This window comes from Seriola lalandi, unplaced genomic scaffold (genome assembly GCF_002814215.2).
Source record: "Seriola lalandi dorsalis isolate HSWRI2012SDOR001 ecotype SW California unplaced genomic scaffold, Sedor1 jcf7180002054805, whole genome shotgun sequence".
Classification (NCBI taxonomy): Eukaryota; Metazoa; Chordata; class Actinopteri; order Carangiformes; family Carangidae; genus Seriola; species Seriola lalandi.
This window is the reverse complement of record NW_019525358.1, coordinates 212,704-224,918: the sequence shown is the minus strand read 5'-3', so window position 1 is coordinate 224,918 and position 12,215 is coordinate 212,704.

The window sequence follows — 12,215 nt, the reverse complement described above, 5'->3', positions numbered from 1 at the left end:
AAACAAATGAAGGTTCTTTTTCTTTAATTTAAACTTATTATACATTTAATACAAATGCATTTAATAAGAACTTTGCACTTTACACTATAGTGTTTTTTTCATTTTGCAATGTTGTCTGAATGTCAAGGGGGAGTTATGAGACCCTATTTAATTTGTGCACAGTTGCAGACAAATTGCAATAACAACAAGAAAAAAAATGTTATTGATTGTTAATAACACAAGAGTTAATGCTGCCACATGAAGGGAGTAACCAGGGTAAAAAATTGTTTTGTGATTGTGCCAAGTAACCCACAGGAGTGTTCCTTACATGGGATTAATGAACAAATTTGGCCACATCCTGTACCTGTGAGTTGGCATCACACAAAGGAACAGAATGTTACCAAACAATTTGATTGAAATCGTTAAAACAGTGAAATGAACATAACAGACACCGGTCTCAATGTTTCAAGGGTTTATGTCACATGACACAATTTAAAAAATCACTGCAGTAAACTTATTTGTTGATGTTAGTGGAGGTTGATGACTGGAGCAGATCCCTGGCACAGTAAACACTGCTGAAAGAGAATACAATTATTATTTAATTAGAATGCATTTTTTAATGCTGTCATTTGTACTTTAGGACACTCGTCAAAACCAGCACACAGAAGCAAACACACACACATGAACATACACACATATACAGTCTTGGATAGGAAAGGATCCTAAAGAAAATTCTCTAAAGCCTCGACTGATCTTTTGAGAGACACCCCTCTGCTCTGCTCTGCTCGACTCCTCTCAGGGTGCTAATCTGAGAGTTATACCCTGGATTGGCCAGGGCACCTGGCCACCTGACAAACAACCTCTGGGGTGAAATATCCCAACATGACAGCTTTTATTCTGGTTCATCTATCTTTGGGCATGCACAGAGTCATGCCAGGTCTCTTCACTCCTGCTGTGGTGTGGAAACCTGGCGTGAATCTCTCGTATGCAGGGACCCTAGACAGGGACAATCCTCTTCACCATCTGGCATTTGAAGCAGAATGTACTCTTCTGCTGAGTCTGAAAAAGAGCCTTTCTTTGCATAGAAAGACCCATTTTGATGAAAAAGCCCTCAGATATCCAACTGTGTCCATCTGACTAACACATAAAAAGTCAGAAAATATGTGAACAGTTTTGAACCCTGCGGCTAGGATAATTCCATGCATGGCCTGAGGTTCTAGAAAATCTAAGTACTATACAACACATCTGATACTTACCATGGTAGATTCAGCTCTGCAGGTAAACCAACATAAAAGATACACCTCTAATATCTTGCCTTTGCCCCTTGCAGGAATTTTGAGCCCCTGTATTGTAGTTAGGCGAAATTTATTTATTCATACATCTGTGGAAAAAAACATTCAGCTACTGTTAGTTACTTAACAAAGGGTTTCCCACTGGCTGAAGTCTGTCTTTAGAGAAAGCAGAATGGAGTTTTCACACCAATGTATTGCCTACATATGTTTTTAATGACTATTACTGGTTTAATAAATGGTTAAAAGCCGAAATATCTACAAATCTGTGATCTGTGTTGACTCCTCAGATCACTTAAATTGAGTGCGACTGGTTTGCCCAGAGTTCCAGCTGTTGAAACAAACCCTAGTGATTCTTCTTTTAGTTTCTATGGACCTCATCTCAGAACAAACAGTATCTGACATCTGCTCCAACTCTCATAAAACAAGACTAAAACTTTTCTCTGTGCCAGTGCTTTTTTTTTATTAAATTTAGGTCTGTTTGTTTCTTCTCTGTAAACTGTACTACAACACTTAGATGTTGTTTTTGTCAATTTTCTTCCTGATATAAAGCACTTTAGATTGTCCTTTCTGTTCGTAAGGTGCTAAACAAATAAACTTTGCGTTGCCTTGATTGTCAAATTCAAGAAATCAAATGAGGTAAACACTTATTAGGTCACTCTCCTGTAGTTTTTTCTGAAGTTGAAAGTACAAGCCACTGCATTGGAATACTAAAACATATCGCATGCCAACATAAGAGAAAATTAGTGAGCTGGGCTGACTGGGTATCATGATTCATGAATCATGATTTTTTTCTTTTAGTAAGTTCTATCAGTCCTCAAAATTATCTCACTACTGATACCCAACCACAATGGTTATTTTTTCTTCCTATAAAAAGCCATGAATTGCATGTTTAGGTAGGTCCCCTTTCTCTGTTTATCTCTCTCAGAACAGCACACACAGTCTGAAATAACTGAGCAGCAGCACACCTCAGCTGCAGCAAACAGGGGGAGACAGAGGGCTTTGTGACCATTCATCACTGCTAATAGGTCAGAGTTTACAACCTGACGTTGGGCATACATCATCGGTCAGACACAGGGACCAGGGGAAAATGGAAGAAGAGGTATGACGGTACAGCAACAGCCTGGTGAGATTAGATTATTTGACGTCAGCCACATTCAGTGGCAAACTAAATACAAGAACAGTTAAGAAGAACAGGCACACTTCAATTCTATTATAGAATCTGTCCCACCAAGGATTAGAAAATGAACTGGACAGAGGAGGACGAATTCCTCTGCAGTTTAAGGTATAGTTTAGCTCGAGAGGAAGAAGGTTTGCCGGGCCACAGGCTATTGGAAATGAGAAATATTTGGGAGAAAATGCTTCAAACTCACCTGGGTTTGCTTCATGAAGAACTTAAGCATGAGTGACACATGGTCAAACCTTCCACAAGCAAAGTGTAGTGAGTAGTGCTCTACATTATTTCTCACCTGCAGTGGCCTATGACTTTCTAAGTGCTGTCCAGCTGTTCTTTTCTCTGCTGTTGAAACAGCTGAATGTAGCTTTGTCAAATCAAAGATCCTATTAAATCCATTCACTATATCCCTCTGTGCAATCTGTGACTCTGCTCTCCATCTGTACATCAGACAATGCTCTTCTGAGAAGGTAAACTTGACAACAGCATGTGCCTGCTAACCTCAACATATTATATGACTTTAAAATTACCCGTTTCACAGTGAACCCTCAGATCGAAGATCACAGAGGAATCCATCCTGACAGGAGTCCTTTTTTTTTTTTTTTTTACACTGAATTAGTGATTCTCTGTGTTGATGATTGGCTGAGCCCAACTGGTGTTGACATCCAGGCAGGTGCCTGGATGTCATTAAGGTTTAATAAGACTCATAGCATAGTTCCTCATTAATAGCTGCCCACAGGGCACACTCAGGACCTTTGCATCGAAAGGGGAGAGAGCAGCAGAGAAGAGAGGGTAGGGTGACTTGAAAAGAGAGACGACACGTTCATATGGCTCTACTGATAGAATACTAATAAAGTTGGACACATGTATGTATGTGCGCACACACTACCCATTTGTAAGTTTATACAGACCCTCTCTGAGCTTCACTGCACAGCATAGCAATCTACTGCCTGTGAAATTCGAATTCAAACGCCAACCAATTACTTCAATTTAAAGGAAAGAGTTTGAGACTCTCAGTCTAAATATTTGAGCTGAGGAAGCGAGTGGAGTTTTGGGAGTAAACACATTCTCTGTGTAGGCCTGATAATGTCAGGGGTGTGTGTGTGTGTGTGTGTAAGTGTGTGTAAGTGTGTGTGTGTGTGAGTGTGTGTGTGTGTGTAAGTGTAAGTGTGTGTAAGTGTGTCTTGTGCATGCACAGGACTGAGGACTTAGAAATAACTCAAACACTAAATCAAAGGAAAGAGTTGTAAATCTACCCTCTAGATACTCACTAACTGCTGAACTCTAAAAAAAAATCAACTGCACAGCTCCCGAAGCTATCAGCGCCAAAACTATTTTTTGTTGATCCTGTACATGTGCATAATTCTGCAATGCTGGGTGTTTTCCAAAAAAAAAAAAAAAGGAAAAAACAAATGTGATTGTTAACCAACTCCTGTGCTTCCTCTGTTGTTTCAGCGTGGACAATTTATTTGTCTTTATTACAAAGATTACAAACACTCACCTTATGTAACCTCCAATATAAAACTTTCTGCCGTTTTATTACTGGGGAAGCTTTTTGGTGATGTGCACTGAGAAACCATCTCTGATTGTGGGGTGGAGTGTTGTAGGTGCAAACACAGTGTAGACATTAGAGTTGAAGGCGAAGCACTTAAAAAACTCAACTGTTCAGAGTCTGAGATCCGTGAAGGGTAAAACCATGTTAGGTAGCTGGGGTGTAATAACGACAATTCAAGGCTTACACATGTTCTGTTGACGTAAGTCTGAGTAACCCTGGAGCATTTGCTTTACAATCAGATGTATGCAGCCACATCACCTGTGTTTCTGATGTGCTTGGGACCGAGTGTTTGACAAACACGTTTTGGGGAGTCATCATCCCCTTCAGTAAGTCAGCAAGGGAAAGAAGCTGGAGTTAGGTTTGTGATTTCTTTTTTTAATATGAGCAGGATTGCTCTGGATGACTAACAGTAGAGTGGTTTGCCACCAGACATGGAGCAACATTAACATTCATTTGGAATCAAATTTCAGGCAATGTTAATAGCAATATTCACTCTTATTCCCTCTGGCTTCATCTTCGCCATCTTCTTAGAGGGAATATCTGGCTCTTTAGCTGCTAAATGTTCCACCATGTTAAGCAGATAAACCCCAGTATGCTGAAGAATTATGTCCATATTGGACAAATCTGCAATCAGTTATTTTTTTTACAGCCTATATGGCCATGTCTGTTGTTGAGTTCCAAAATGCTTACAGAGCAGTGCTGACACAAACTGCCCACTGTATGTACATAGAATATGACATACAACAGGACAGCATCACATACAGTGCAAACAGTGGTACATACCACTGCATGGAAGAACTCCCGGCTTATTCCAGGCCACTGCATCTCTTTTTCCTCCACCTCTCCAACAGTTTCTGCTCCTCCCTCTAGCCCCTCCGTTCTCCTTTTGTTCTTTTAAAAAAAACTAAAACCAAAAGAACTTCTGACAGGGACATATTATATCCTATTGAAAAAAACAAGCAAATGGCTGTAAATAAATAAATAAACTGCCCTGCAACTTTCTTTAATGCATGGGGCTTTATTCAGAGATCGGACAATAGATCTAACGTTGTCAGATGGAGTAGAGACTGGAGAAAACAGAGCGTGTGGGCGTGTGTGAATGACAAACCAGAAAGTGCTTGTTTTTAAAATGTCCTCTCCATCTCACAAACTGAGTAAAATATAGTGCCATTCCAGTTCTGTTGAGAACGTATGGGCATCACGTTTCAAGCAGTCTACACACAGCACAGAGGAGAGAAATGTCATGCACATAGCTCACCTGAAAAGGCCAATGCTGTTTCATTGCACTTTTCTTCAGATCAGTCCCTCAGAAGAGCGCCATTATTTCAACAAAAAGCACTTTTGACATAATAACACTGTGTTCCTCCTTAACCTTGCATTTACTGGCACATTGTTTTGACTTGTTTTGAGGCTTTATTCCTTGCTCTGGGTTACAAAAATCCATCTGATGTTGTTTATTCTTTAATTTAAAAGAATTCTGTTATTATATTTCTAATTATAGAGAAGTTTGTACGAATAATAAAAAAAAGAATACATTTAAATCTCTCCATTAAATCTGTAGCCACACAGTGAGGACCTCTCTCAATCGATATTTCTTCTCCCTATCAGTTCCAGGCGAGTGAGCATGGTAGTGGCATACTATTAGGTTATTACAAAAGCAAATCAGTCAGTAGAATTAATTTTCTTGAAAAATATGAGTCTGGCTAAAGGGAATTAATAACCATTGCGGAGCATGTAGATGCTGAATTTTCATCACTTTTCCCCAGCCATTTGTACATGTGTGCTGAGATCTGTCTGCTTTGATGATGGCTGACTGTTGTTTATTGTGAGAAATGTTCTCTTCAGTGGGCATCACAATGAGGGGAAGTTTTCTAACATAAATTCTCTTGGAAGTGTGATAAGAATGCTTTCTGCCAGAGGGGAAAAAAGTTATAAATATTCAGGTACAAATTTATACTTCAAGATAAAATGTATGTTTTGTATTCGCGCTTCATGAAAGACAATACTTATACAGTATGTATGTCATTCAGCTTCAGAAACCTGCTTTGCACCTTGCTGTTGTACAGGGAGTTTGTGGGAGAGTGTGCATGTCTACTGTAAACCATTTATGTGCTTGATCAAGATGAATGTCTTTATCTATCTTCTATTTACAAAGACAAGGGGTGATCAAGCATGGAGTTGTGACGTGAAGGGAGATGAAAAGCTTGTATGTTCTTCAGGGTGCAGTGGTGCTGAGAGCGACTGGAGAGCCGTGGAATGGCACAGGCGAAGCACAAAGTGTCTGCTTAAAAAAAACATCTTAACCGTTCACAGAAGCTGTCCTCTATTTTCAAAATTGCACAGTGGCTGCATGTTCTGGGCTTCTAATTCTGAATCTTTATTTATTCAGCTGACAAGCACTGAAATTTAAAATGGGTGATGAAAACACTATTTGGAAAGTTCAATGTAGGTTCTCAACTGTCAGGTGAGAATACTGTAAATATTCAGCAGGGCTTCATTTTCTTATTTGCTTTAATTTTACACACTATGATATAACCCCAAGCTACCTGACCATTTTTATAAACCTGACACCAGGTCTAATATGAACCCTGACCAACACAGTAAATATTCATAAACTCTTCTTTCACTGTTTTGTCAGAATCACCTGAAGCTCAATGGCTGTTTCACTGGTGTAATCACTTGATAACAAGTTTGTTTTAGACTGCATTAATTAAAGTATAGGGCTTGCATTATTCTGCATTTTTCCTAAAGCAGCTCGGCATTGCAACTTTTAGAAAACTCATGTTTGTTGGGGACTATTTTAGTACACGTATTTGTTAGTGGTGAGTGTGTACAGCAGCAGGACAGTGTATGTGGGTTCCACTCAGAATAGACTACAGTATTCCAGTAGTTTGTTCTAATGAGGGCACATTTCACCCACTGCAACAATGTGTACTTGTTAGTGGGCTCATTGTTGGTTTTGGTCACTGTCATTCTGTGACAGTAAGACATGACAATTATGTGTATGTTCACTGCATGCATCTGAGCATAAAAAAAAAAGCTAGTTTCAGGCTAAAATATACAGAGAAATATAAACAAGGTCTATTAGACCAAAACAACTTGACTTCTAATTCCCGCCACTGTGTTTAAAAAAAGAGTAGAATAATCATAGAGGTCTTATCTTATCTGTGGAGAAAGTAATTGAGGTCAGATAGTGTAGTGTAGTCAACATAACCGCTTCTGCAAGTGTCCTCGCTTTTTATAACTTCAAACACTGACTATCAGACTATGAAACAGAGAGGAAAATACTGTACCTGAGGTCAAACCCATTAACCGAATGGGAATATTACTATGCAAGCTGCATAGGTAACTAATGTTTAGGCTGCGGGGATACTACAGGGCTTTCTGATTAAATGTGCTCATGCGTTCTGTCCCTGTTTCCATCATACAGATGAGGACTTAGTTAATAAGAATGCAACACCATGCTCTTGCAGTTACTGTGGATAGTGTGAGTGGGACAACAGTAAAAATTTGCATTCAACAGAGGCAGATGTTGTCATATGCTTAACTTCACTTAATCACCTCTGCAGAGTCATGCAAAAATATTCCTTATGTCTAGATCAAAGAATGACACTGAAGTCCCCTGAAACTAAAAGGGACACTTTCCTCCTTCCTCACTTAGGGGAATTATTTGTCTCTCATGTTTCTTTCACTATAGTTGTTGCGTATTTCTTGAACCCAGACACCTAACTGGAGTAAGATTTAATGACTGCATTTACATACATGCAGTCTGTATTGATCCACCTCAGATCCTACGCAGTCAGCAGATTCAGAATTACCACCATCAACATTAATGTCATAACATGCCAGTTTTAGAGACAGGCCTGTAATGGCGCCACAAACAACTTTAATAGCACACTTAGCTTTTAGCTATTCTGCACACAAAACAACCTACAGTGTTGTCATGAGCTCACATGGGGTTATTTGTGCATCTTACAGTATATGGCAGCATACAGATTTTTATTTGATGAGTTAAGTTTGTTGTGCTGAACATAATTGACAAATTGCTTGCTGGAAAAGAAAATGTCCACTGGTATTAGTCAGTATGAATTTTTGCTGCTTTTGAAGTTGATTTTCTTTTCTTGCCCCATAAAAATTTAAATATGTTATGGAGCCAAGCTCCCCTTAAAGCTTCAGAAAATCAAATTAATCACTACTCTGTGAGAATTAGAGTTTATGGCTAAGCCAATAGAGGTGAACCATGTCTGTAATTGCCATATAATACTGAAGCATGACTCGTTGGAAGTGAAATGTAAAAACTGCCTTGCCATCATTTTCTCTCTCATATATGTGATTTCATGCAAATGTTCTAAAGCCTTGGAAAAAGAGGTAATGGCTCAGTTTGTATAATGACTTTTTATGCCACATTTCACTATAAGAGATAGGAGGTGGCCAGCGCCTTAACGCCTCAACACCACATAAAGGCTCAAAGGTAGGGAATTTTATATACACTGTCCAGTATGTATTTAAAATACATTTGATGCTGATGCGCTGCATATGCAATGTTTATGTTAGAAAAAAAAGTGGTTGAAGGCATTGATCTTGACTATAGAGATAAATTACTGTTGCCAGTAGAACATTTAAAAAAAAACAAAACAAAAAAAAAAAACGGATTTCCCAGATGGTTTCTGTATTTTGACAGGGTTTTGACATTACCCCACAGTGAATCTTCCATGGGCTGTGGTACCCAAAAAGCATCAAAGAATTACACTGAAAAAACTCATCAGCAATGATTCATCACACAATAACCTCCCTGTTATGCATGGTAATCCGTAGACTTTGCTGTTAATAGACCTCACCATTAACAAAGAAGACTTTAGAAGACTGTATTTATCAATGAGAACTTTTCACAATCAGGTCTGTGGATTACCTTGTGTAAGGTTTGCTCCTGAAAAGACAAAAGAGAAGGACCGGAAACAATCAACCATTTTTCAGTGCTTTTCTTTACTAAAATAAAAATTGTATTGGATTGGTGGCAAACGTATCAGCAATGGAGACTCAGACTTGCCAAAAAGAACTGATTTTGCTCAGTTCCACTAAGGGCATTAAGTAGGAAGCTATAATTTCATTTTGTGAATTAAGTTTCTGACCTTTTAATCCTAGTCAAGGTCAGTAAACTGACATGTCCACACTTAAAGTTGTAAAGCTAAAATGTAAGAACTGTAGCTGGCACAAAAACATGTGCAAAAACACATTCTTCTCTCTTCCATGTAGTTGTTATGTCCGTACCTCATGGGAACACCCTGTGCAGCACGGCCGTTTAGTCAGTTGGGTACATTTTAAAAAATCTCTCCATCTCTCCTCTGGTCAATCTATCAGGTTGCCTGCTTGTGTCAGGCTGTCGTGTGGCAGCAGACTCGTGAATGACTGATGAATGTTTGAGGTGCGTAGAGAGGGAGGTGCTGCCAAGACAGACCCCTCTGTGACAAAGGCAGTAGCCGTGCATGTCAATCAGAGCTCCCCGTGACCTTGTGTCACATTAAACAGCTCCACTGTTAAGACACGCGGCAGAGGCCTTCTCACCACATTGGTCAGCAGGGAGGAGTTTAAAGCCAGAGGGAAGGGGTCCGTTGTCCTTCCCAACCCACATCATTGTTTTTCCATATTTTACAAACACAATTAAGCTATCCATCTACAAATCAGCCACACCTCCACCCGTTTATTTAGTGGTAAATTCAAAATTATAATTATGGCTTTAGGCTACTACCCTGATAGCAGTAATTAGCTGTCATAATTTAGCTGTTCCCTCATGAAAACCTGTGTTTGGCCAGCACAAGAATCACCAGAAATGTATATATTATACCATATTTTGTTCCGACCATGAGTTTTGATTGAATGAGAGACATTACATTAATGTCTATAACTACTACTGCATGGAATAAGCAGTTACTACTAAAGGATTTGTTTCGTTTAAATGTATGGAACAAAGTTCCTCACACTTGTGGATGCTAATCATTTCTGCCTCTTCCAAGAGAACTTGTTTGACATTACCCACAGTGGAGGATAAGGTTTTGGATGTATTTTTTTTCCCTTTTTGATGTAGCTGTGATATGACGTTTAAAGAATGAATACATCTAAAACAGAGGGTTAGTCAAAGGCAGAGGAAGAGCATGAGCCTTTTAGAACTACTTCTGACGTTAGTATTTCTGTGCAGTCAGAGTTATCAGAGTTGGAGCTGGATGATCTTAAGTGCGGTCAGATACATTTTGACAATAAGCCAGAATTAACTGTCAGACACAACACTGGCTGCACAGGACGCAAAACAATGTTGCTTAGCAACAAGGAACTTTTTTTTTTCTTGGTGGAGAAATTATATTTTTCCAAACAAACCCAAAATAGTATATCCTTGATAACTCAAAATTTTGCATAAATGTAGAATGAAAGCAATGACAGACTAAAATACTCAGGGTAATGCTGTAGCCTGCTGTGGGAAATTGCCAGTGCTGTGTTTAACATTGCTTTCATATGTTACTGCTTATTATGCTTAGTCATATAGCCTATACTTGAACAACACAAGGGAAAGTTTTGTTTTGGCACTTTGTCAACTTGAGGCCCTGGGTGATCAGCACACCACCCCACCCTCCCACCACTACACCCTGTAGACCCACAGCACAGAGCAGCGTCAAGACTGAAGAAGTTTTCTTTTGCGGATTAGATTTCAGAAAACCAAAATGATACAAGTTTAAGGTCAACTGCCCCCTTGGGTTCTCTTAATATGCTCACATCATCAGACACAAGTCATAAGAAACAATATGACAGTCTCATTTTCTCTCCCACACATTTGGAAACACTGACACTTCCACAGCTACCAATTATATACAGTATATATATATATACTTTTATTGCTGAGGCCTTGATTAGTTACTAAAGTATATATATTTTTGAGGAAACTATCTGAAAGAAAAATAACGCTATTTAACAGTTACTTTGAGATGAATACATTACAGTAACATTTTTCACATTCAGGCTTATTATTGTTGTTGAATCGTGTGTTCACAAGTTTGCAAAGAGCCCTCCAACTTCCTGCAGAATAGCAGTATTCACACAAAAGTACATGGAAGAAGCAGGAGCAACTGAAATCAAATATGAATCTACTTAGGCTATATGTGTCCACGATATATAAATACCTAACTGTATGCACAAGAATAATATAAGAGTGTGGTATAATATTGCTCTCACTCCATTTATGAGCTGTGGATCTACAGTAGAATTGTGATATGAACACAAAACACTGATATTTCCTCCTCACACATTCTTAAGATCTCAGTGAAATAGACTGGTGTGCAATAAATTGCCTCTGCGTTGTGAACAAGCCCTCCCCTTCACACACACACATACACAATGTAATGCAATGCCTCGGTAATATTATATGACTAAAGAAACTCTCTTCGGGAAAATAACTGGATTTTACCCCCCAGTATAATGTCTCCGAGGGGTGTAGAGAAAGATTAATGTGGTAAATATGAGAGACTATTTTTAGGTCTCCTGGACTGCTTAGCATTGACTCAGTCTGGTTGCTGCTCCACAGTGTGTGGCACACTAATATTAAGCCTGATGAGGAGAATCATAGTTCGCGCCTCATATTCACGTTGACTCTGCAAATTCTTGATTGTTAGCCAGATTCTCTCATTTTCTCTCGCTGGGCTCCAAAGCATAGCTTCAGTGTTGTTTCGGCGAATGAATGGGTGTAAAAGAGCCGCAGTGACGTACAGTCTGCAGATAGTTTCAACTGACAGGGTTTTCTTTGAAGGAGATCCTACTGCCTGCAAGAAGATAACATCAAATCAGCGCAGATTATCAAGTCGTGGCACTTTACAACCCCTGCTGGGGGACTGTGATCCAGCTGTGGGCAACGGGAGTCTCAGTGATATCTGAAATCTTTTCTAGCCACATGCTGCAGAAGATGAACAGAGAGATAGGAGCTGATAAACTCAGATGTCTGTCAAATGGCAAGATAACTGGGCTAGCCTGTAGCCGGAGCTAAACATTGGGACAGTGTTGCTTGATGTCAATTGTTTTGTTATTGATTTTATTGATACATAGGCGATAATGTTCTAAATCTTACTTTAAAGTCACATTAAACAGGAAAGAAATTTCACACCATTGTATATACATAGGCACACACATGGAAGTATCACTGTTGTGTGGATATGGCACATTTAAAATCATTTTTTAAACA